This window comes from Caretta caretta, chromosome 2 (genome assembly GCF_965140235.1).
Source record: "Caretta caretta isolate rCarCar2 chromosome 2, rCarCar1.hap1, whole genome shotgun sequence".
Lineage (NCBI taxonomy): Eukaryota > Metazoa > Chordata > Testudines > Cheloniidae > Caretta > Caretta caretta.
The window spans coordinates 9,975,132-10,000,089 of record NC_134207.1 but is presented as its reverse complement, the minus strand read 5'-3'; the positions used below and the strand labels follow the sequence as shown (position 1 = coordinate 10,000,089).

At 41.5% G+C, this 24,958-nt stretch overlaps 1 protein-coding gene and 1 pseudogene across 2 annotated transcripts in view; one reads left to right on the top strand and one right to left on the bottom strand.

The window, feature by feature from the left end:
* The window catches only part of PTK2 (protein tyrosine kinase 2), a 381,820-nt gene that overhangs the window by 320,437 nt on the left and 36,425 nt on the right, over positions 1–24,958 (bottom strand). The window lies entirely within an intron of this gene.
* On the top strand, positions 4,952–5,294 carry LOC125632883 (small nuclear ribonucleoprotein F pseudogene; annotated as a pseudogene).

The following is a 24,958-nucleotide window of genomic DNA, read 5'->3' as shown; positions in this document are numbered from 1 at the left end:
AGGAGCATCAGATGAGCATCTGACAAGGCCCTGCTCCCTCCTCATGTCCAGGCCACCTGGCCAGTGGCTTGGCATGAGCAACTCTAAGGCTGGTAACTATGATAACAACCTTGCAGAACCTCTGTGCGTGCGTGTATGAATGAATGAATGTGTGAATAAATATGAGATTGAATAGAATGTTATAACTATAACTAATTGCTTACTATGATTCTTTCTGTATTCACAATAAATGTGGTATTTTGCCTTTTCCTCTTTAATAAGATCCTGCTGGTTTTTATTTTATTGGTATAACAATTACTACTAGACAAATTGTAAGGAAAGCATTCTTACCAATGAAAGATGAAAAAGACAACTGATAGGAAGCTACCATGTGATTCATGGGGGTGAGAATGGGTATAGGAAACATATTTAGAGGATACTAATTGAGGTATCAGAGTAACAGCTGTGTTAGTCTGTATTCGCAAAAAGAAAAGGAGTACTTGTGGCACCTTAGAGACTAACCAATTTATTTGAGCATAAGCTTTCGTGAGCTAAATTGAGGTATGTATATAGTCCCCAATATCATAGTATCTGAGCACCCCACAAGCATTAATGGATGTATCCTCAACAAATCCTAAAAGGTAGGAATGTATTACTTCTATTTAACAAATGGGAAACTGAAGCACGGAGAGATTAAGTGATTTGCTCAGGGTCACATACGAAGCACATGGCAAAGTGTGGAACCAAACCTAGATCTCCTCAGTCCCAATTCAGTGAATTAAACTATGCTGAGTTAAGGCCACTTGAATTCTGAATAAGAATGTTCACATAGAGATTTAATGAAGTTTAACTGATCCACTTTTAATTCATACCGTTAGTTAATTTGGATCAACTTTCCTGAGTGTCCCTGTGTCAACAAGCCCCGGTTCTGCTCAAGAAACCATTTTCCTGTCCAAATGTATTCCGATATGTAGCACACCACTCTTTCTGCCTTGTGGGTCTTGAAGATGGATGAATGGATAGCCATGTAGCCTTTGTTCCTTACATGAAACCTCCCATGACTGCTATGTATTGGGTATCCTACCTCTGCACAGATGTACGATTTTTTGAGACAATCCATAAAAGAGCTATTAAACTGATCAATGAGACAATCTGGAGTTTTTTAGCTAGGATTAACGGGAATGATCTTAATTTAGAATGACTTGAGTAACGTACCAGTCAACCTTAGAGACAGGGGGAAAAAAAAAGTGTAGATTGCTGATTTCTTTTTTTAAACTGAAGTCGTACATCATTCATACTATTGCATTCAGTGACAAAAAAGGAATAAAGGCAACAGAGGTGAGATATGACGGGAATTCAAAATTAAGAACAAATTTTTTAAAAAATCAAAATTTTGGTTTTGATGAAAAACCAGAAAATTTAAAAAAAAAGAAACAAAAAACAAAACAAAACACCCTAAAAGCTTTCCATTAATTTTTTGGTTCAAAAAAATCTTTGGGGGGGGAAGTTTCAACTACTTAATTCCTACCATCTCTGCTCATATTCTTACCTATCTCACAAGGGGCTTGAGAGGCTTAGTTAGTAAAGCACTTAGAGTTCCTTTGATGAAAGATACTATGGGCCTGATCCAGCTCTCACAGAAGCGAATAGAAAGATTCCTCTTGACTTCAGTGGGAATTGGTGTGGGCAAAATGTAATGTGCTACACCAAAGGTCGGAAACCGATGGCACGTGTGGCACGCGAGCCAATTTTTAGTGGCACGCTGCTGCCCACTGGCCCCGCTCAGCCCGCAGCTGAACCCAGGCCAGCAGCAGGCTGAGCGGGACTGGCGACCGCGACCCCGGCAGGCAGCAGTGTGCCATTAAAATTCCTGCCCGCTCTTCTCCACCCCCCCGCGGGGGCAGGGTGAAGAAGTTTGGTCCTGCCGGCTGCTGCTGCAGGGCAGGCAAGCTCCTGCCTCCCCCACCTCTTCCCCCAGCATACGGGGGTCCTGCCCCTCCCCCTCCCCGCCTCCCAGCAGCTGATAGCCCTTGCAAGGGAGTGGGAGAAGCAGAACCACAGCACGTTAGCTGCTCCAGGGAGGAGGCGGAGAAGAGGTGGGGACGGGGACGGGGCATATCTCCTCCAACCCTCTGCCGGGAGCCGCTCAGGGCAGGGGGCCAGGAGCATCCCCACGACCCTAGTCCACACCCCCAGCCCTGACCCCTGTACCTCCTTCACACACACCCAGCCCTCTGCCCTGACTCCTCCACCCTCCAGCCCTCTGCCCCGATTCCTGCTCCCCCCTCACACCTCCCCAGCCCTCTGCCCCGATTCCTGCTCCCCACTCACACCTCCCCAGCCCTCTGTCCTGACCCCTGCACTCTCCCACACCCCTCCATGACCTCTGCCCTGACTTCTGAACCCCCTCACACGCCCCCAGCCCCCTGCCCTGACCCCTGCAGCCCCCCTCACACACCCAGCACTCTGCCCTGACCTCTGCACCCCCCACACACCCCAGCCTCCTGTCCTGACCCCTGAACCACCCCACGACCCCAGCCCTGACTCCAGCCCCTCCCACATACCCAGCCCCCCCAGACCCCATGTCCTGACTCCTGCACACCCCACATTCCCACCCCCACTCTGAGCACCAAACGGAAGCTCCTGCACCCCTTCCCCCACACACACACACATTCCCACCTGCACCCCTCGCACCAAATGGGAGCTGCCCAGGTAAGCACTCCACACCCAAACCTCCTGCCCCAACCCTGAGCCCCCTCCCTCATTCTAGCTCCTGGCCAGATCTGCACCCCAACCACCAGCCTGCTCCTTCACCCCCAGCCCTGTGCTCAGTGCACTCCCACCCTCAGCTCAGTGCAGAGAGAGAGGAAGAGAATGGGCTAGAACCAGGGAAAAGTTAGGTACCCACTCTATGTGGGCAGGGCCGGGATCCCAGACCAGCAGCGGGCTGAGCAGGGCCAGCAGGCAGGACCCTGGTTGGCGGGAGCCGGTGGATGGAACCGCAGACCGGCAGCAGGCTGAGCCGCTCAGCCCACTGCCAGTCTAGGGTCCCAGCCGCCAGCCCCGCTCAGCCCACTGCCAGTCTGAGGTTCTGGCTGCCAGCCCCTTGACAGCCAGGGTCCCGGCCGCAGGCCCTGCTCAGCCTGCTGCTGGCCTAGGTGAACGGAACCCCAGGCTGCCAGCAGGCTGAGTGGGCCGGTGACGTAAGATTAGCATTTTAATTTAATTTTAAATGAAGCTTCTTAAACATTTTGAAAACCTTGTTTACTTTACATATGACAATAGTTTAGTTATATAATATATAGACTTATAGAGAGAGACCTTCTAAAAAAAGTTAAAATGTATTACTGGCATGCAAAACCTTTAATTTAAAGTGAATAAATGAAGACTCGGCACACCACTTCTGAAAGGTTGCCGACCCCTGTGCTACACATTGTTAGCATTTTTTGCTAATTTTTGAGTCTACACTTCTTCACTACACAGAAATCAGTAGGCAGTAAACACTCATGCACTAGAGATTTCTATTAGATTTTACTGAGTATGAATACATACAGATAAATATTGGATGGATACACAGAAAGATATGGCTGCTGTTATAATTTATTTTCAGAACATGAAATCCCAGTGTAGTCAACAGGGAGCTTGCAGTGTTATGGGCATCTAACTTAAACCCGCAAAACCAAAACAAGGACAAAACGAGGACACAAAACACAGTGGAAGCTGACAAAGTCCTTAGATCGCCCCACCACAAACAGATTACAGTTCTGGATCCTCATGATAAGAGCTATAAGAGACACAACGAGTGAAGGACAGTCCAGTAGCCATAACTTTCAATGTCTTTGCTTTTATAAATGTAAGTCAGACTCTAATACAATCTAGCATTTTAAGTACCTAAGCCCTTGGTAAAAGGCACCACCTGCAGCATTCCCAAAGGAAAGGGTGGAGGAAGGAACGATTAAATAGCACATGTAGTCTCATCACTAAACCCCCTTTTAAAAAAAAGTTGTTTAAGAATGTTCTAATTAGTACAGGTGATATACTGAGAAAAGAAGAAAACAGGAAAATGAGGGAGATAACAAAAGGAGAATATTGTTATGTATATTGCACCACAGGGATTTTACAGCCAAAATACATGGATCCTACCTGCAGAACTTGAATGATAATTTAGATGTAATATAAGTTGTGACAAAGTTCCTCCTCTGCCTTGGTGGGTCCTGCGCTTATTGGCGGATTTGCTTGCCTCAGGGATTCATGGCAGCCCTCAGTTTAGCCACTTCTGCTAGTGGCTCAAACCTGCCGTTCACTCAGCTAACCTCATCACTGGCCAGTATGGGAAAAAGGAAGGAGAACAATCCCCGCAGTCTATGCTGATCCACCATGTGGGTCGGGGAACAGCCCAGAGATCTTCCCCTCTGGTGGAACCCACAGTCCAGGTCAACTCCTCCTGTGTCTGATCAGGAGTTGGGAGGTTTCGGGGGAACCCGGGCCTGCCATCTACTCCGGGTTCCAGCCCAGGGGCCCTGTGGACTGCAGCTGTCTAGAGTGCCTCCTGGAACAGCTGTGCGACAGCTACAACTCCCTGGGCTACTTCTCCATGGCCTCCTCCTCCCTACACCTTTTTTATCCTCACCACAGGATCTTCCTCCTGGTGTCTGATAATGCTTACACTCCTCAATCCTCCAGCAATACGCCTTCTCACTCTCAGCTCCTAGTGCGTCTTGCACCCAGCTCCTCGAACGCACACCACAAACTGAAGGGAGGTCCTTTTTAAACTCAGGTGCCCTGATTAGCCAGCCTGTCCTAACTGATTCCAGCAGCCTCTTAATTGGCTCCAGGTGTCCTAATTAGCCTGCCTGCCTGAATTTTTTCCAGCAAGTTCCTTCTTGTTCTGGAACTGCCCCTGTTACCTTACCCAGGGAAAATGGACCTGCTTAATCTGGGACTAATACATCTGCCTTCCAACACTCTTCCTGCCTTTCTCTTAGACTCCAGTGGGTGCACGTGCGGCCCTGCGAGCAATTTTTCTTTTTACCGCTGCCTTGTGCCAGGCCACGTTACCATGAGCTTGCCCCTGAACCCCAAGCCCTTCCTGAACGGGGTGACAGGGAAGCCGGTGATGGTGAAGCTGAAGTGGGGGATGGAGTACAAGGGCTACCTGGTGTCTGTTGACAGCTACATGAACATGCAGCTTGCAAACACAGAAGAATACATAGATGGTGCATTGTCAGGACACCTTGGTGGAAGTTTTGATAAGATATAACAATGTCCTCTACATCAGAGGAGTAGAAGAAGAAGATGGAGAAGTGAGAGAATAAGTTTGTATATTTCTGGAAAATAAAGATCAGTTTTTCACAACTTAAAAACAAACAAAACACAACACTCTCCTGTAGCCACCTGGCCCCACTCTGTCACAAAGTGAAGAAAACAGAAATTCGTGGACAGTAAGAGGGCTACAAGAAAAGATCATGTGATTGCTTTGATTAATTAAATGCATCTTAACCGAGCAGTTTAATGTGTTTATTATTTGTATTTCAAGTTGCAGCATGTGGGATTATTTCCTAAGGGAAAGTTGATGGTTGATGGAGACACAGGTGCTGGGGGGGGGGGGGGAGGACAAGAAATGATTGCACAAGACGTGGTGACAGGGGAGCAAAATTGGAAAGAAAAGATTGAGGTGGGGGCAAGGAGGATGCTAGACACAGAGGGAAAGGGGAATATTGTGATAGGACAGCAAAGCAGGCAAAGAGGCTGCAGATGGGAACTCCTGTAATGTAAAGCCAGTGACAAAAAACAACAAACTTAAAACCTAAGATAAGGGAAGTAAGAGGAGAGGAAATTAGAGGATGCAGAAAAAGAATTTTCAGTATCCAATACTAACATGGAAAATACTTTATTCTCCTAATTGGTGTTGTCATATATCTGCTGGCACCTTTCAACATGTACTCCTCTCTTTTCATATAAAAGAAGGAGTCCCCAAATTACTATTCTCTGAAAGTCTATGATCAAACAGACGATCCAAGTGGCAGGTCAGAATGTATATGCAACTTGCATATTCCAAACATGTCCATCTTGCATATTAATGTAATATATATATATGACTTCCGTACACTAGTACGGCCGTATCAGAAATTTAATATACATAAATAATGGTTTCTCATGTCCATAGATCAAATACAAAATTTTGGTCTGACATCAAGACTAACAGTCTTAAAATGTTATTTAAGACAGTATTTTTTCCTTAATCTGCTGTAGTGTTTAATCAATTTATACACAGTAAAAACTTAATTTGACAGATGTGAATTAATTATTTCTGTCTGCCTCTAGCATAAAACAGTTTAAGACCATGGCAAATACTTGCAGAAAGATTTATATAGGAAGATTTGTGCATTTTAGGTAACATCACATATAGAATATGTATCTTCAATACAGAATATACAAAAGTTGGTTGCTGTAAATTAACATTTGAATTGTACATACCTGCCCAATTGCCTACACAAGATCTCTCTCTCGGTCGCATGTATGTATCCCAGTATGTCCAGGCTGATTTTTCTTTTTAATAAGAAAAGTTTCAGCTAATAACTTTTATTATATCATGACACAGAACACGAACAGATTTTATGAGCACTGGCAGAAGGGATGGGGAAAGCAAGACAAGGGATTGAATGGGTCAGAAGACTGTCAATAGGATATGCAAAATTTATACTTCTAGGTTGCAGGTCTGAAGTCAGCAGAAGGTAATGAACAAAAGTTGCCACCCAATGGCTGTCTGGTGGCCTATGTGAAACATGTTTGGTGATGTCAGTGCAGTTCCTGGAGGGCAGGTAAACATAACATGAAAGCCACTAACACCATAATTGATGCAAACTGGCAATTGCAGCATAGAGGCAGAGTTCTGAATAGCCCTGGACCTCCCTTTTCACTGCAATCAGTGGGTCCCCTCCCTCACAGGGCTCTGGCACAGTGTTTGGGGGAAAACATAAACTGCTGCTTCCTGTCCTGTACCTGTGTCATCGGGATAAATAGAAGATTTCAGCCTCCAGGGTTGTCACAAACAAGTTCACAAACAAAAACACAAACATTTTTCAGATCAGTGGTGATTTCTGAATAATACTATCACCTGAGAAAAAGGGCCAGAGTTTTATCTGTTACACCACAATAAATCCTTCAGTAATTCCACTGACTTCATGATTTACACCAGTATAACAAAGATCAGAATCTATTATCTAGCCCATTTTTCCTAAATGAATTTTTAAATTCTACTGTAATCTTGTGATGACACCAGATTTATAGTAAAAATAACTATCGATTTTACATACCACAATATCTCTCCGCATTTCCTCATTTGAAAATTAAACTGAGATTTGTGCTATTTCTTCCCTGGCAACGTTTTAGAAACATATTCTGGATGAAGTATTATGTGGGAAACTTTGGAAAGTTAAGTATTTCAGGACTAGCGTTGTTTTAGTGTCTAGATGGAAGTAACTTGTAAATATAGATTTTCCAAGTCTGTACAGTTGAATGTTGTTTGAATCAGCCCTATTGATATATAAAATGCTGTAGCAGAATACATGCCCAATATTACTATGTCCATATATTTACTCCATATTAGATTCAAAACAGCCATAACAGCACAGGAATAAACAAGAAATAGCCCAGCCAGGACTATCATAATGATTAATATAGAAGAACCACAACAAAGGTTCTAATATTATCATATTTGATAGAACCATTTTAGTTTAAATGCAGGAAACAGATATATCTTTTGCACAAACAAAGACTTGTAATACATTTAAATTAGTTTAAAATAAGAAAACAAATAATCTCCCACCCTCAGCACTGAACTGCTGAATGGCAACATTACCATAAACCTTACTTACCACAGTATAAGCTTTCCATATAGATTCTCTAGCACTTAATTATTTCCTCTGGAATTTAATAAGGTTTTATAATCCTCAACATCCAAATGCTTAGTTGGTGTTGAATATTTTCCCCCGATTTATAAAGCAAATAGTGTGGTATCCTTTCCTCGTGAGCTCGTCATGATCTACACTTAAGCCAGGGGAGTCTCTTTTGTCTCCTTTCACTCAAAGTCAGGCAGAGCAAACAAAAGGCATCCATCATTAAGTCTATTAGCTTCAGCTGACAAGACAACTCTAGGTTGCCAGATGGGCAAACGTATTTTGCTAAATCTGGCAGTAGCCACAATAAATCGTAAAAGAAGAACAGCCATAGTGATCTGCTTTTTGAATTGCTTACTCTAATGTTTTAGCGTGTAGGTTATCTCACCATTCTATTTGCTTGAAACACCAACTCCTTTCATTCACTATTTAATCAAGATAGAGTGTATACAATGCAGCTTTTCCTTCCCTTTTCATTTTTGGGGCATGGGGGAAGGAAGTGACATATAAGAAATCTAATTTTCTTAAGAGAAAGGCAATCTCCATTCCTTATCCAACTAACTTAAATTAAGAAATTACTGAATCTCACAATGTGAAAAACAAAGCAAAAGAAAAAAGAAAAATAAATGTGAGCCCCCTTGATAATGGACAACACCACCACACTAACAATTTAGAACTGAAGTACACCAATGATAAGCCACTGACAATGAAGGTATGTAAAGCAACTTAAAAAAAGAAGCAATAAATACCCTGTTTTAAGATCCAATTATGATAAAATGTATATTGTGTTGATTGCACCAGAAGTTTTAATAGTTAGCACCATGCTAGAAATTGTGCACAAATATTCCTATCTAGAATCAATTATATTGGCTACTTTATCTATAGTTTAACTCTCCCGTTGGCAAGGCTGCCTCCACTTTCTGTCAACAGACTAACCACATGTAGGATAAGAGGAAACTGACACTGAACACCAAGATATGGGTCTACCAGATGTTCATTTTGAGCAGGCTGCTGTATATGGTGGCAAGATCTGGATCACCTACAGAAGGCATGAGACAAGACTAAACACCTTCTATACCCTTTGTTGTATTTTTAGTATCAAGTGAGAAATCAAAATTCCTGAAACCAAAGTACTTGAGAGAGCAAAACTACAAAGTCTCATCACTGTTCTCAAACACAGACTTGGATTTAAACTTGGAGAGTGGTCAGTTTGGATGAGCTATTACCAGCAGGAGAGTGAGTTTGTGTGTGTATGGGGGTGGGTGGGGTGTGAGAAAACCTGGATTTGTGCTGGAAATGGCCCACCTTGATTATCATGCACATTGTAGGGAGAGTGGTCACTTTGGATGAGCTATTACCAGCAGGATAGTGAGTTTGTGTGTGTGGTTTTTGGGAGGGGGGTGAGAGAACCTGGATTTGTGCAGGAAATGGCCCAACTTGATTATCATGCACATTGTGTAAAGAGTTGTCACTTTGGATGGGCTATCACCAGCAGGAGAGTGAATTTGTGTGGGGGGGTGGAGGGTGAGAAAACCTGGATTTGTGCTGGAAATGGCCCAACCTGATGATCACTTTAGATAAGCTATTACCAGCAGGACAGTGGGGTGGGAGGAGGTATTGTTTCATATTCTCTGTGTGTATATAAAGTCTGCTGCAGTTTCCACGGTATGCATCCGATGAAGTGAGCTGTAGCTCACGAAAGCTCATGCTCAAATAAATTGGTTAGTCTCTAAGGTGCCACAAGTACTCCTTTTCTTTTTGCGAATACAGACTTACACGGCTGTTACTCTGAAACACAGACTGTTAGCTTGGTCATCTGCATCAGACTGGTGATGGAGGCATGCCAGAGAATCTCTGTATGGACAACCTGAAGATGCTTCAAAGTCACTGAGCCAACCTAGGCTCAAGGATGTTTGCAAGAGGGACATGAAAACTTTCAAAATTTTGACATTGCAAGCTGGGAAGATGCAGATAAGAAAAGGCTGCACTGCACCAGGGAGCTATGGAGACTAAAAAAGTGCTTGAGAGAGAGGAAAACGAAGAGAGCGAAAAGGAAAGTGTTACAGGCCTCAAGCACTGGTAGTGTGTTGGCTTCATCTTCTGGCCCTGTGCCTTATGCCTGCATGATCTGTGGCAATGACTGTCCCTCAAGAACTGGACTTTTTAACATTCATGATACTGCAAGAATGACACGCAGTAACTGAACTGCTTTGGTGCTTACACAGTCGTCTTTTGAGCTGGATGGTTGCCATCTGAAAGACTAAATTACTCAAGACAGCGACGTCTTTCTCCACTCTTTTTGACAACCAAAATACATTGATAGTGCTCATTAAATAATGTGCCAGTAGTTTTTCAGGTTTTTTTACCCTTCTGTAGTTAGCGGTATCGTAATATCCTTTCTGAAGTTACATCACTATACACCATCATAAAAATTCATTCAGATTAAGCTTAGTGTAAAGCATAAATTGGGGGATGGGGACTTTTTTTAAAAAAAATTAAGTTCAACTGTAAAACAAAGTAATCTGAATCACATTTTAGCTTTAATTAGATTGGTTTTGGATTATTAATGCAAAAAGATTTTAAATACACACTTTTCAGTGCAAGGCGGTTCAAATATATTCAAAATTGTGTGTGAAGTTAAAAATACTTGAAACAGTTAAGATACTGAGGCATAAAATCTAGCTATTGCATAAGCACAGTAATACTTCAGGTGCTTTTCAGTACATACACTTACTGTTAATATGCAGCACAGGATATATATTGCACTGTTCTTTCATTTAAACGGTTTCTATACATATTCCATTGGTGCTGTTAAAATCTATTTTTCAGTCTGCAGGGTGAGTTCTCGACAGTATGAAGCCAATGCAATTTCAGATTGCATATGCTAAAGACATCACATCATGGAATTGGTGTTAAATAATAAAGTTAAGCAGTTCCTCTCTATACTGGTCTGCTCCAACACCACCTGGGAAAATACACCGAATTTTAGCCACTTAGTCATTAGAAATATATACAAACGGGAGGAAGCTCAGGGAACAAACAATAAGTATGTACAGTTCTAAGAAAAGAAGTACTTGTGGCACCTTAGAGACTAACAAATTTATTTGACCATAAGCTTTTGTGAGCTATGGCTCAAGTGACTGTAGCTCACGAAAGCTTCTGCTGAAATAAATTTGTTAGTCTCTAAGGTGCCACAAGTCCTCCTTTTCTGTTTGCGGATACAGACTAACACGGCTGCTATGGTGAAATATGTACAGTTCTGTAAGAGACAGTGACTTCCCTTTCCTATCGTTCTTTACCAAAGAGCAAGCTTTTGCTAGGGTGCCAGTTCATCTCCTTTCCCTCAGCCTCTGAGTCATACCTCTGCTGGGGCTCGCAATAGTCCATAAGGCTAATGGGTATTTATGGCCTGGTTCTTTCTCCCCTCTCCACAGCCATGAAAGGGGTTAATAAAGAAATCCTGTAGCTGCCCATGTTAGAGGGATGGGGAGGAAAAAGACAACTCATTACCAGATGTCAGGGGACACTTCTACCACTTTCCAGAATTGACTGCCTGCCAGACCATATCTCCCTCCTTGCATGGCCAAAGAGGCATGTCCTCTGGCAGTGTTCAGGAGATGCCCTTTGAGGTAAGGAACATATTCCCATTCTCACCCATTCTATTATATCACAGCAACTTCAGATCTCATACCACAGAATGATCAAAATAGATAATGTTACTCCTTTTTAGATCCCAGATCTGGAATGAGACCTGGAAGTTCTGCAAGGGGCTGTGCAGTCACAGGACAGAGAGCAGGAGGAGGAGGAGGAGGTAGTTGCTAATGTATGTTGTCTACACACATACCAAGTTTCAGGGGGCAGAGCAGAGGCAACATGTGCAGGGGTCATGTGCCCCCACAGAACCTTGGGCTCTCCCCTACTATCCATAGTTACATGTCACTTCTGAACATACGGCTCTGAAACTCTAAAGTCTGCACAGTAATTAAACAATGTTCAAAATTCATTACAAACTACAATTCTGAAATTATGCATATGGTACTCTCATGGCAATATGACTCATTCACTAAGGCACCTTTTCAAAAGAGTAATATGCCAGAACTCCTAAGTTTTAACTTTCTATAACCTGAACACCACAAAGCAGATCTATTTCTGAAATGCTTGTAGAAATATATTACCATTTTTCGCTATTTAATGAAAGTAGTGCATAGTAAGACAGGTAAAAAAATAAACAAAATATAAATGGCCTTTATGGTATCAATTCATTTCTCTTTGCTGTATTCAGGCTTTCAAGATTTAACCTCTACAGGAGCTACTGCTCCCACCTACTCTGCTTCTAAAGAAAGTATGTGTATTATAGACCAACTACAAACAAAGCAAATATTATTTCATAAGTAAAAACTGGTTTCTGTGACTCAGATTCCATTTGGTACAGACTGATGGTGTACATCTTATCTGCTTATAACTTATTTGGTCAGGCACAATGGAGCCAACAGACTATTTTGAAACCCTTAGGCCAACATGACTCTTTCTCAGATGACATTTCCCAGATAAAAAGAGAACAGACAAGTAATCTCCATTCTACACTGCAGAGAACTTAAAGTCAACATAATGTGATCATGCCAATCAGCTGATCTAAGTAAACGACAAAATTTCCAGCTAAGAAATAGTTCTTACTTCTGAACGGACAACAGCACTGACTAACAGAGGTGCAGTGATGCTTTTGGTGAATTGCTTCAATAAACTGAAGTCCAATCATTGGTGTTATTGGGAGAGTGCCACAGTTGTTGACAGACTCAGTGTAGAATTTCTTAATAACATTTTTAAATGTAAATGTGAACAAATTCATTCTCACTGCTCTCATGTCATCAACTTGTTCCCAGTGTTAGAGGCACCAGCTTGTTCTTATTTTCCCATCATATTAGCACAGAAAAAGTAATAGTAAAAGATAGTAAAAGTAAAAGATTTTAGGCATCTGTGCTACGAGCTTGTTTTCAATTTGTGAAGTTAGTTAACGTAGAGACCAGTATATATGGATAATTAAAACAAAAAAATGAAACATTAATTCAAAAACCAAACCTCATTCTCTGTCACTGAAACCAGTAGATTTTCAAGTTCAAACTAGGAAAGCAATTTACCTTGTAAATGTCTACATTAGCTTCAGACTTCAAAACAGCAAGTTTAAAAAAATCAGCAATACACAAATCAATATCTAATTTACAGTCAATATATAGTCTGCTAAACCTGAGGCAGAGGGTTATTAGAGATTTAATAGAAATATTTTGTCAAGTGAACTACACTACAGCAAAACCACTGAGTCAAAGATTTATTGCCAGTTACACAAATGTATTCCCCCAGAAATCTTTTAGTATTCATGGGCTATGAACACACTTGTATTATAAAGGTATTTTTACATAAATCCATTTCATAGAATCATAGAATTATAGAATATCTGGGTTGGAAGGGACCTCAGGAGGTCATCTAGTCCAACCCCCTGCTCAAAGCAGGACCAATCCCCAATTTTTGCCCCAGATCCCTCAATGGCCCCCTCAAGGATTGAACTCACAACCCTGGGTTTAGCAGGCCAATGCTCAAACCACTGAGCTATCCCTCCCCCTCCATATTTACATTTAATTAAATATGTAAAGAAGGAATATGTTCAATATACATACTAATACGTACCACTATTTGCACAATTCAAAAATCCAAAAACCAGCATTTTTGCACTGTGAAAAAAGGCAGCCCTGAAAGGAAAGTATGTTTGGAATGGTTTCCTTGTCCCTGGGCTGCTCACATCTGTCTCTGCCTCCCTCCCTCAATTCTCTAAACACTAGAGAGCTCTCAAATTTCTTACCACGCAAATCAAAACATGTCCTCACTCCAAAAAACATTTTACGCAACTTTAATGATAAGAGGCAATAGGATGATTTTTTTTTTTAAAGTTACTAACGGAACTGTTTTAAGCTTTCCTTAACAGGCTCCTTATTCTCAAGAGACCAAACCACCCATTCAGGTATTAGCTGCCCAGGAGTTTAAAAAAAAAAATAAAATAAAATAAAATAATTGAAAAGTTGAAATTTGTTAGATTCCTGCATCACTGCATTTCAGACAAGGGTCACTCTGGTAAAAATGACAGGTTTCAGAGTAACAGCCGTGTTAGGTTTCAGAGTAACAGTCGTGTTAGTCTGTATTCACGAAAAGAAAAGGAGTACTTGTGGCACCTTAGAGACTAACCAATTTATTTGAGCATAAGCTTTCGTGAGCTACAGCTCACTTCATCGGATGCATACCTGAAGTGAGCTGTAGCTCACGAAAGCTTATGCTCAAATAAATTGGTTAGTCTCTACGGTGCCATAAGTACTCCTTTTCTTTCTGGTAAAAATGAGGTTTTATATCATTTGTGGAAGCCACAAATGGGGTTATGCAGAGGTCTTCCAGGGGGTACATCAACTCATCTAGATATTTGCCAAGATTTACAACAGGCTACATAAAAAGCACTAGCGAAGTCAGTACAAACTAAAATTTCATACAGACATTTTTAAAGTAATAGTGTGCTGTGACACTTTTGTTTACACCACGCAGCTTTTAGCGACAAGGCAGTGTCAACACAGCCTTGTTGCTAAAAGTCACCATGTAAACACTCTTTGTCGGCACTCTGTCAGCACTTTTGCCGACAAAATACTTCCAGCCCTGCGAGCGGCATTAGCTTTGTCGGCAGCAGAGCATTCCTGCCGACAAAGCCGCATTCACACTGCCACTTGCGTCGGCAAAACTTTTGTCTTTTGTGGGTGGAGGGCTTTTTAAAATACCTGTGAAAGACAAAAGTTTTGTTAATAACTTTGCAGTGTAGACATACCCTTAGCTAGTCCTTCCTCCTTACTCAGGGCATTCTCCTTGGCATTAATTGTAAAACTCAACCTAACTCTTCTGTATTTTCCCCATTACTTAAAAAAACACCACACATACAAAGCTTGCATTAACAAAACATTAAGACTGGAAGTCAAGAAAAAAAACAACAACACACACTCACAGTAACCAAAACTTGGCCATTTTGCATATTTCCATTTCCGTGCTGCTTTTTGAATGTGTTGAGAGAGGATTTGGGGGTTTTTAAAATTGCATTTATTTATTTATTTAATTTATTTATTTATGGCCTGCTATGCTATGTTTGTTTGTTATTGAAAGCAAGGTCAAAGAATTGTGCTTTCCTTGTATTGGAATTGAAAAGTAGTGACATTTGAGTCATGAAATTCCATAATATGGATTGTGTTCTAAAATGACCCAAAAGTGGAGTATAAATTCCTCTTTTTCCTCTAAAAGTAGGTGGTTAATTGGTGTGAAATTTCACAGCGAACATTTTTACGCCCTTTGAATTTGCTGTGTAATTTTTGTTTCATTTCTCTTCATTAGTTAATAATAGGAAACCTCTGAACTTGAGCTCAGATTGAAATTTTCCTTGGCAGTCCTACTTTTCCATTGTTGGCTGACATCTACATAAAACTTAATAGAGAGGTGGACCTAGAGGAGAAATGGTTGTGACCCAAGAACCAGATGCCAACTGCTGGAGCACACTGAGGTATTTAAGAGTAGAGGAATCCCCTGGATTCAGCAAAAGAATGTAATGTAATTTATTATTGAATGAAAGCTTGTGTGTCACTGGTCATCATAACCATTCCAAAATGTACGTACGGGGAACGTGTGAGGAGTTATGTACACATACAAAAAAATTTGTTCTCTACGTCTGTAGTTAAAAACAGGTAATTCAAAGGCAGTATGTCTTGAGACCAACTCCTCATGACAGGGATTGGGAGACACTTTTCTCTGGGGAAGATAATTGTGTATTTTATGTCACACAATAGGAGTCTATTAGCATTTTAAGCCTTATAAGCATTCTAAGCCAAGAGCTGGCAGAGACTTCAGAAGACAATTAATAGGAAGAAGTAAACAGCAGGTAAGGGAAACCCTATCTTGAACATCAAAGGTCTGTTCTGGTATATTTGGGGATGCCAAGAGACACCCTCTCTTCCTTCACGTAGGAAGTAAACTGACAGAGCTTCCTTCATGAAAAAAGGATCTCAGCCAGGCTTGGTTGAAAATCCTGATGAGAACTTTGGCTAAGGTAATCTTTAGACAGGAGGAGAACTTGTTAGTTAAGTTTAGGCTTTAGAATGTGTGTTACAATGTTGTTTCATATGTAACCACTTGTTCTCATCTCTCACACTTCTTTTTTTATTTGAATCTCTATTCATAGATTCATAGATTCATAGATATTTAGGCCAGAAGGGACCATTATGATCATCTAGTCTGACCTCCTGCACAATGCAGGCCACAGAATTTCACCCACCACTCCTAAAAAAGACCTCACACCTATATCTGTGCTATTGAAGTCCTCAAATTGTAGTTTGAAGACCTCAAGGAGCAGAGAATCCTCCAGCAAGTGACCCGTGCCCCATGCTACAGAGGAAGGCGAAAAACCTCCAGGGCCTTCCAATCTGCCCTGGAGGAAAATTCCTTCCCGACCCCAAATATGGCGATCAGCTAAACCCTGAGCATATGGGCAAGATTCATCAGCCAGATCTTTCTTAAATAAATTTCCTTTTGTTTTGTAATGGAACTGAAATGCTGTGCACAACACTGTACCAGTGATCTAAGAAGCAACAGGTTAACTGAAGTACATTATTCCTCTGGGAACAGAGGATATGGGATCTCTGTAGGTATCCAGTGATTTGGGGCTAGATACCACAGGAGGCACTTTGAAGGGACTCGATGACAGGGTTGCATTTGTTGTCAACCTGCAAGGCAAAAACAGGACTACTGTAGCTCAGAGAAGAGTGCTTGAGTGGATGACATGCTGGCTGTGTTAGGGAGCTAGTACCCAGCTAATAAAGACAAGGCTCCCTCACACTGGAGGCAGGTGGAAACAAGGTGACTCACAGCCCTGGATACCCCAAGAACTGTCACACTGGTGCAATGGGGAGTTCATAGAATCATAGACTTTAAGGTCAGAAGGGACCATTATGATCATCTAGTCTGACCTCCTGCACAACACAGGCCATAGAATCTCACCCACCCACTCCTGTAATAAACCCCTAACCTATGTCTGAGCTACTGAAGTCCTCAAATCATGGTTTAAAGACCTCAAGGTGCAGAGAATCCTCCAGCAAGTGACCCATGCCCCACGCTGCAGAGGAAGGCGAAAAACTCCCAGGGCCTCTGCCAATCTGCCCTGGAGAAAAATTCCTTCCCGACCCCAAATATGGCAATCAGCTAAACCCTGAGCATGTGGGCAAGACTCACCAGCCAGAAACCCAGGAAAGAATTCTCTGTAGTAACTCAGATCCCACCCCATCTAACATCCCATCACAGGCCATTGGGCATATTTACTGCTAATAGTCAAAGATCAATTAATTGCCAAAATTAGGCTATCCCATCACACCATCCCCTCCATAAACTTATCAAGCTTAGTCTTGAAGCCAGATAGGTCTTTTGCCCCTACTGCTCCCCTTGGAAGGCTATTCCAGAACTTCACTCCTCCAATGGTTAGAAACCTTCATCTAATTTCAAGTCTAAACTTCCCGATGGCCAGTTTATAACCATTTGTTCTTGTGTCCACATTGGTACTGAGCTTAAATAATTCCTCTACCTCCATGGTATTTATCCCTCTGATATATTTATAGAGAGCCATCATATCTCCCCTCAGCCTTCTTTTGGTTAGGCTAAACAAGCCAAGTTCTTTGAGTCTCCTTTCATAAGACAAGTTTTCCATTCCTTGGATCATTCTAGTAGCCCTTTCTCTGTACCTGTTCCAGTTTGAATTCATCCTTCTTAAACATGGGAGACCAGAACTGCACACAAGATTCCAGATGAGGTCTTACCAGTGCCTTGTATAATGGTACTAACAGCTCCTTATCTCTTCTGGAAATACCTCGCCTGATGCATCCCAAGACCGCATTAGCTTTTTTCATGGTGAGATCACATTGGTGGCTCACAGTCATCCTGTGATCAACCAATACTCCGAGGTCCTTCTCCTCCTCTGTTACCTCCAACTGTGTCCCCAACTTATAACAAAAATGCTCGTTATTAATCCCTAAATGCATGACCTTGCACTTTTCATTATTAAATTTCATCCTATTACTATTACTCCAGTTTACAAGGTCATCCAGATCTTCCTGTATGATATCCCAGTCCTTCTCTGTATTGGCAATACCTCCCAGCTTTGTGTCATCCGCGGGCTTTATTAGCACACTCCCACTTTTTGTGCCGAGGTCAGTAATAAAAAGATTAAATAAGATTGGTCCCAAAACCGATCACTGAGGAATCCACAAGTAACCTCCTTCCAGCCTGACAGTTCACCTTTCAGTGTGACCCATTGTAGTCTCCCCTTTAACCAGTTCCCTATCCACCTTTCAATTTTCATACTGATCCCCATCTTTTCCAATTTAATTAATATTCCCCATGTAGAACCGTATCAAATGCCTTACTGAAATCAAGGTAAATTAGATCCACTAAGTTTCCTTTGTCTAAAAAATCTGTTACCTTCTCAAACTAGGAGATCAGGTTGGTTTGGCATGATCTTCCTTTTGTAAAACCATGTTGTATTTTGTCCCAGTTACCATTGACCTCAATGTCCTTAACTACTTTCTCCTTCAAAATTTTTTTCCAAGATCTTGCATACTACAGATGTCAAACTAACAGGCTTGTAGTTACTCGGATCACTTTTTTCCCTTTCTTAAAAACAGGAACTATTTTAGCAATTCTCCAGTCATATGGTACAACCCTTGAGTTTACAGATTAATTAAAAATTCTTGTTAATGGGCTTGCAATTTTATGTATCAGTTCCTTTAATATTCTTGGATGAAGATTATCTGGGACCCCCAATTTAGTCCCATTAAGCTGTTCAAGTTTGGCTTCCTCCTCGGATGCGGTAGTATCTACCTCCATATCCTCATTCCCATTTATCATCCTATCATTATCCCTAAGCTCCTCCTCAGCCTCATTAAAGACTGAGGCAAAGTATTTATTTAGATATTGGGTCATGCATAGATTATCCTTAACCTCCACTCCATCCTCAGTGTTTAGCGGTCCCACTTCTTCTTGCTTTGTTTTCTTCTTATTTATATGGCTATAGAACCTTTTACTATTGGTTTTAATTCCCTTTGCAAGGTCCAACTCTACCTGGCTTTTGGCCTTTCTCACTTTATCCCTACATGTTCTGACCTCAATAAGGTAGCTTTCCTTAATAATCCCTCCTATCTTCCACTCCTTGTAGGCTTTTTGCTTTTTCTTAATCACCTCTCTGAGACACTTGCTCATCCAGCTTGGTCTACAACTCCTGCCCAGGTTTAGGATCATTTCTGGTCATTATGCAAGATATAGCTGGAAATGTATGTGCTGTGCATACAAAATTGATTGATGGGAGCAAGGTACATACACGCCTGATTAGCTGTTTTGGTGTGAGGGTGGGACACAAAAGCCTAATTATGTTGATATTGGAGACCAGGGAGATTGAGAACATGCACAACTAAGCCCAATTGGTTGATACAGGCTGGATACACACAAGCCTGATTGGTAGGGCAATGAGGAGGTGGTACACTCATGCTGATTGGTGGGGCCAGGTTCACATAAAGTGTCACATTTTCTTCTGCCAGAGAAGGGTTTATGTGCAGCTACTGATGGATAAAATATTTCCCCATGGCACTTCTACCCCCAGTGCCACCCCCTCCATTGCCTGATCCCAAAAGGACATTACAGAAACCTAGGTAATTAATACACAAACGGGTTAGTTGTGAAGGAGTTTGGGTTGAGAGACACACACACGTGACACAAACCCACAAAAGGAAAGAAATGAAAACTTAAGCCACCCAGTGCATATCTTACTTTACTACATCTACGATATATCATACAGAGCAACACTAACTCTGCCCTCTTCTTTTCCCCCTAGGAATGCTAGCCTTCCATTACCCTACTTAATAAAGGGTGTTGTGCAGCAGGATGGTTGAACTACCATCTCCTAACACACCCAACTACTACTGTTAGGGTTTGAGGGGGGAAAAGTCTGCTGAGTGGGTGAAAATAAAACAGAATTAAGGTTGAAATGCATAGTCCGTATACAGTACTTACAGTAATGCTAAGATATATGCTTGTGAGTAGAGGAGCAGAGGGTGCGTATTGTGAGATGGCTTAACTTTTCATTTCCTTAATTTTTTGAGTTTGTATCAGACATGTTGGTGTAGCAACCCTAACGACTTCATAAAAAATTCTAATGTATTAATATATAATATACCTGTGACTAAATTCAGTTTATGCAGTGATGTTGTAGTCATGTTGGGCCCAGGATATCAGAGAGACAAGGGTGGATGAGGGAATATCTTTTTGGACTAACTAACCAAATTGGTGAGAGAGACAAACTTTCAAGACTACACAGAGTTTACCATTCATGGTCTGAATAGACCTCTATCACAATCCCCTTCGGTCATCTCTTTTCTAAGATGAAAAGTCTTTTTAATGAAAGCTGTTCCATACCCCTAATCACTTTGCTGCCCTTCTCTGTACCTTTTCTAATTCTCATATAAGTTCTTCTGAAACAGGATGACCAGAATGGCACACAGTATTCAAGGTGTGGGAGTTCCATGGATTTATATAGTGGCATGAGATATTTTGTGTCTTACTATCTATCCATTTCATAATGGTTCCTAACACTGTTAGCTTTTTTGACTGCCACGGATCATTGAACATATGTTTTCAGAGAACTATCCACAATGACTCCAAGATCTCTTTCATGAGTGGTAGCAGCTAATTTAGACTCCATCATTTTTTATGTATAGTTGGGATTATGTTTTCTAATACACACAGCTTTGCATTTGTCAACACTGAATTTCATCTGCCATGTTGTTGTCCAGTCACCCAGTTTTGTGAGATCCCTTTGTAACTCTTCACAGTCAGCTTTGGACTTAACTACCTTGAGTAGATTTGTATTGTCTGAAAACTTTGCCACCCCACTGTTTACTCTTTTTTTAAGATCATTCATGAATATGCTGAACAACACTGGTCCCTGTACAGAGCCTTGGAGGACACCACTATTTACCTCTCTCCACTGTGAAAACTGATCATTTATGCCTATCCTTTGTTTTCCATCTTTTAACCACTTACTGATCCACGAAAGGATCTCCCCACTTATCCCTTGACTGCGTACTTTGTTTAAGAACCTTTGGTGAGGGACCTTGTCAAAGGCTTTCTGAAAGTCCAAGTACACTATATCCACTGGATTACCCATGTCTACATGTTTGATGACACCCTCAAACAATTCTAATAGATTGGTGAGGCATGATTTCCCTTTATAAAAGCCATGTTGACTCTTCCCCAACATATCCAGTTCTTCTGTGTCTGATACTTCTGTTCTTTACTATAGTTTCAACCACTTTGCCTGGTTATGAAGTTAGGTTTACCAGCCTATAATTGCCAGGATTATCACAAGAGGTTGGTTTGGGGTTTTTTTTTTATTTTTTATTTTTTTTTTAAGATCACCACATTAGCTATCCTCCAGTCATCTGGTACAGAGGCTGTAGCACAGAGCGCCTCTGCCACTACCCAGTACTTCACTGCCTGGCCAGTTCATTTGATTCCACAGTCACAAATACACACCACGTTGTTACTTTCATCATGTGTGTATTTATTATTTCATTACCAAGTTTACTGCAGGCTTACAGACAGAGGAGGTTTCCCCACAGCCTTCACTCTTCAGCCCCATCTCACCCTCGAGATCCCCAGGCTTCCTGTTCATTCCACTTGTATCCTCCCAATTACATCACTAGCCCAGCGATTACCATCCAGGTGCTCATCATCCTCCAATGGAAAGATTAACTGCCTCCAGCTGGGCCTGCAGCCCTCTTCAGGCTGCAGTAATGTCATTGATCAGGGAGCTGCTCCAAGTTACCTGTCACAGGCTGATTGAAGTGGTAAGTTACATACCAAAGTTAGTAGTTCTGAAATTTCATATTTGAATTCCTTTAGAACTCTTGAGTGAATACTATCGGGTCCTGGTGACTTATTAATCTTTAATTGGTCAATTTGTTCCAAAACCTCCTCTATTGACACCTCAATCTGGGACAGATATTCAGATTTGTCCCCTAAAAAGAATGGCTCGAGTGTGGGAATCTCCTTCACACCTTCTGCAATGAAGACCAGTACAGAGAATCCATTTAGGTTTACAGCAACAGCCTGGTCTTTCTCGAGTGCTCCTTTAGCACCTCAAACATCTAGTGGCCCACTGATTTTTTGGCAGATTTCCTGCTTCTGATGTACTTAAAAACAAATTACTGTTAGCTTGTGTCTTTTGCTAGTTGCTCTTCAAATTCTTTTTTGGCCTGCCTAATTATACTTTTACACTTGACTTGCCAGAGTTTATGCTCCTTTCTATTTTCCTCAGTGAGATCTGACATCCAATTTTTGAAGGATACTTTTTACATCTAACCACCTCTTTTACTTTGTTGTTTGGCCATGGTGGCATTTTTTGGTTCGCTTGCTGGTTTTATATTTATTTGCGGTATACATATTGCTTAAGCCTCTATTAGGATGATTTTTAAAATTTTCCATGCAGCTTGCAGGCAGTTCACTCTTGGGACTTCCTTTTCATTTCCATTTAACTAGCCTCCTCATTTTTGTATAGTTCCCCTTTTTTAAATTAAATGCTACTGTGGTGAGTTTCTTTGGTACTTCCTCCCTCCCCCCCCCCCCAAGAATGTTAAATTTAACTACATTATGGTCTCTATTACTGAGTGGTTCAGCTCTATTCAACTCTTGGATCAGATCCTGTGCACCGTTTAGGACTAAATCCAGAATTGCCTCCCCCTTGTGGGGTCCAGGACTAGCTGCTCCAAGAAGCAGTCAGTAATGGTGTCTAGAAATTTTATCCCTGCATCCCATCTTGGATGACATGTACCCAGTCAATATGTGGATAGTTGAAATCCCCCATTACTATTGGGTTTTCTGTTTTTGTAGCCTCTCTAATTTCCCTGAGCATTTGACAATCACCATCACACCATCCTAATCAGGTGGTCGGTAGTATACTCCTAATGCTTTACTCTTATTGTTCAAGCATGGAATTTCTAACTATCCATACATATTCTACAGTATGTTTTGATTCATTTAAGATTTTTACTGTATTTGACACTATGTTTTCTTTCACATATAGTGCAACTCCCCACACCATTGTGACCTACTCTGTCATTCTGTAGCATGGCAATACTGTGTCACATTATCACCATTCCACCAGGTTTCTATGATGCCTATTATATCAATAACCTCATTTAATACCAGGCACTCAAGTTTGCTCATATTAGTATTTAGACTACTTGCATTTGTATAAAAGTACTTTCAAAATTCGTCAATATTCTTCTGCCTTCATGTGATGTAACTGAATGGGGCTCTTTCATTGGGACTCTCTTCAGTTCCCACCTGTACTTTATCAACTTCAAATCTCTCCTCTTTCCTAAGATATTGAGTATCCCCTTTAATAACTCCTCCCCTAAGAGATGTGCCTGTCAAAACTGTGTGCTCCTTCACCCCTGTTGGCTTTCCTCCAGCCCTTACTTTAAAAATTCCACTCCGACCTTTTTAATTTTATATGCCAGCAATCTGGTTCTGTTTTGGTTTAGGTGAACCCCATCCTTCCTGTTCAGGCTCCTCCTTTCCCAAAAAATTCTCCATTTCCTAATAAATCTAAATCCCTCCTCCAAACACCATCATCTCATCCACCTATTGAGACCCTGAAGTTCTACCTAACTGGCCTTGTGCATGGAACTGGAAGCTTTTCAGAGAATGCTGCCATGGAGATATTAAACTTTAATCTCTTACCTTGCAGTCTGAATTTGGTCTCCTACCTTTCCCTATGTCATTGGTACCTACATATACCACGACCACCGGCTCCTTCCTAGCACTGCACATATGTCTATCTAGATGTCACGAGTGGTCTGCAACCTTCGCACCCGACAAGCGATTCAACATGTGGTTCTCCTTATAATCACAAACCCAACTATCTATATTTCTAATAATTGAATCCCCCATTACTACTACCTGTCTCTTCCTAACAACAGGGACACTGTTCTCTCAGTTCTGCCCACACAGTAAGTGTTTCCTTTCCACTCCTGCACCAGCTGGGGGAAAACTATCCAGTTTCCCCTTTGCTTTTTTAAAAACAGCACTGTTCTCTGTTTCTTGGTGACCTGCCTCCATGTTAGATTCTTCCTTGTCAGGGCAGCCTGCAGAGGTGTACATAGAATATTAACCTGTTCACTGCACCCACATAAAAAATGAAAAGAAGCCTCTATCCATCCACCTCCCAGCTCCAAACCAAATGTACTTTAAAAAACATCTTACGTGTCTGTAACCCCTACCCCCACACCTACCCATCTCCTAAATAAAGTACAAGGAGCCTGTAGTATGGGGAAGTAAGTTGTAAACATCTTATCAACTCAAAGTGAACCACAGCCGTAGGAAGAGAAGATGAGAATGAGATTCCAAAATTATGGGAAAAGAAACATTTTATCATTGTTATGACAAAGACCATGAGGAGTTTGACAATAAGTTATTTTTTTTTTCTTATTTTCCTTAGCACCTGCAATGGCACAAAGAGGGAAGAGTGGCTGCCGCCACAAAGGCTTTCAAATTTCAGGGAAAACAAAGAAAGAACTCCAATCTGTTCCATTAAGTCCTTAATTCCCAACAACAGAGGCCCATGAAGACAGAGTTGTGGGGGGAAAGATTTCCTGAAGCATTCTCAAAAGGTTGAAATGGAGCGTGTGACCACTGATAGGGAGCAAGTGGCCATTGAGAGGGACATGATGCAGATACTTCAGAGGCAAACAGCTGTGATGGAGCACTTTTTGCTGCAAAGGTCAAACACTGTGCCCCAGAATTCCAATGTCCTGCAAAATGTAGAAATACACCATACTGGGACCACTTTTTCAAACAAACGGTTTACATCTGCCTCTCACTACCTTTAGTCCCACGGAAGATGGAATGTGCATTATTTTCTGGAGTTCAGGATTGTAGCCATTCCTCAGTGTAGTCATCCCTCAATACCACCA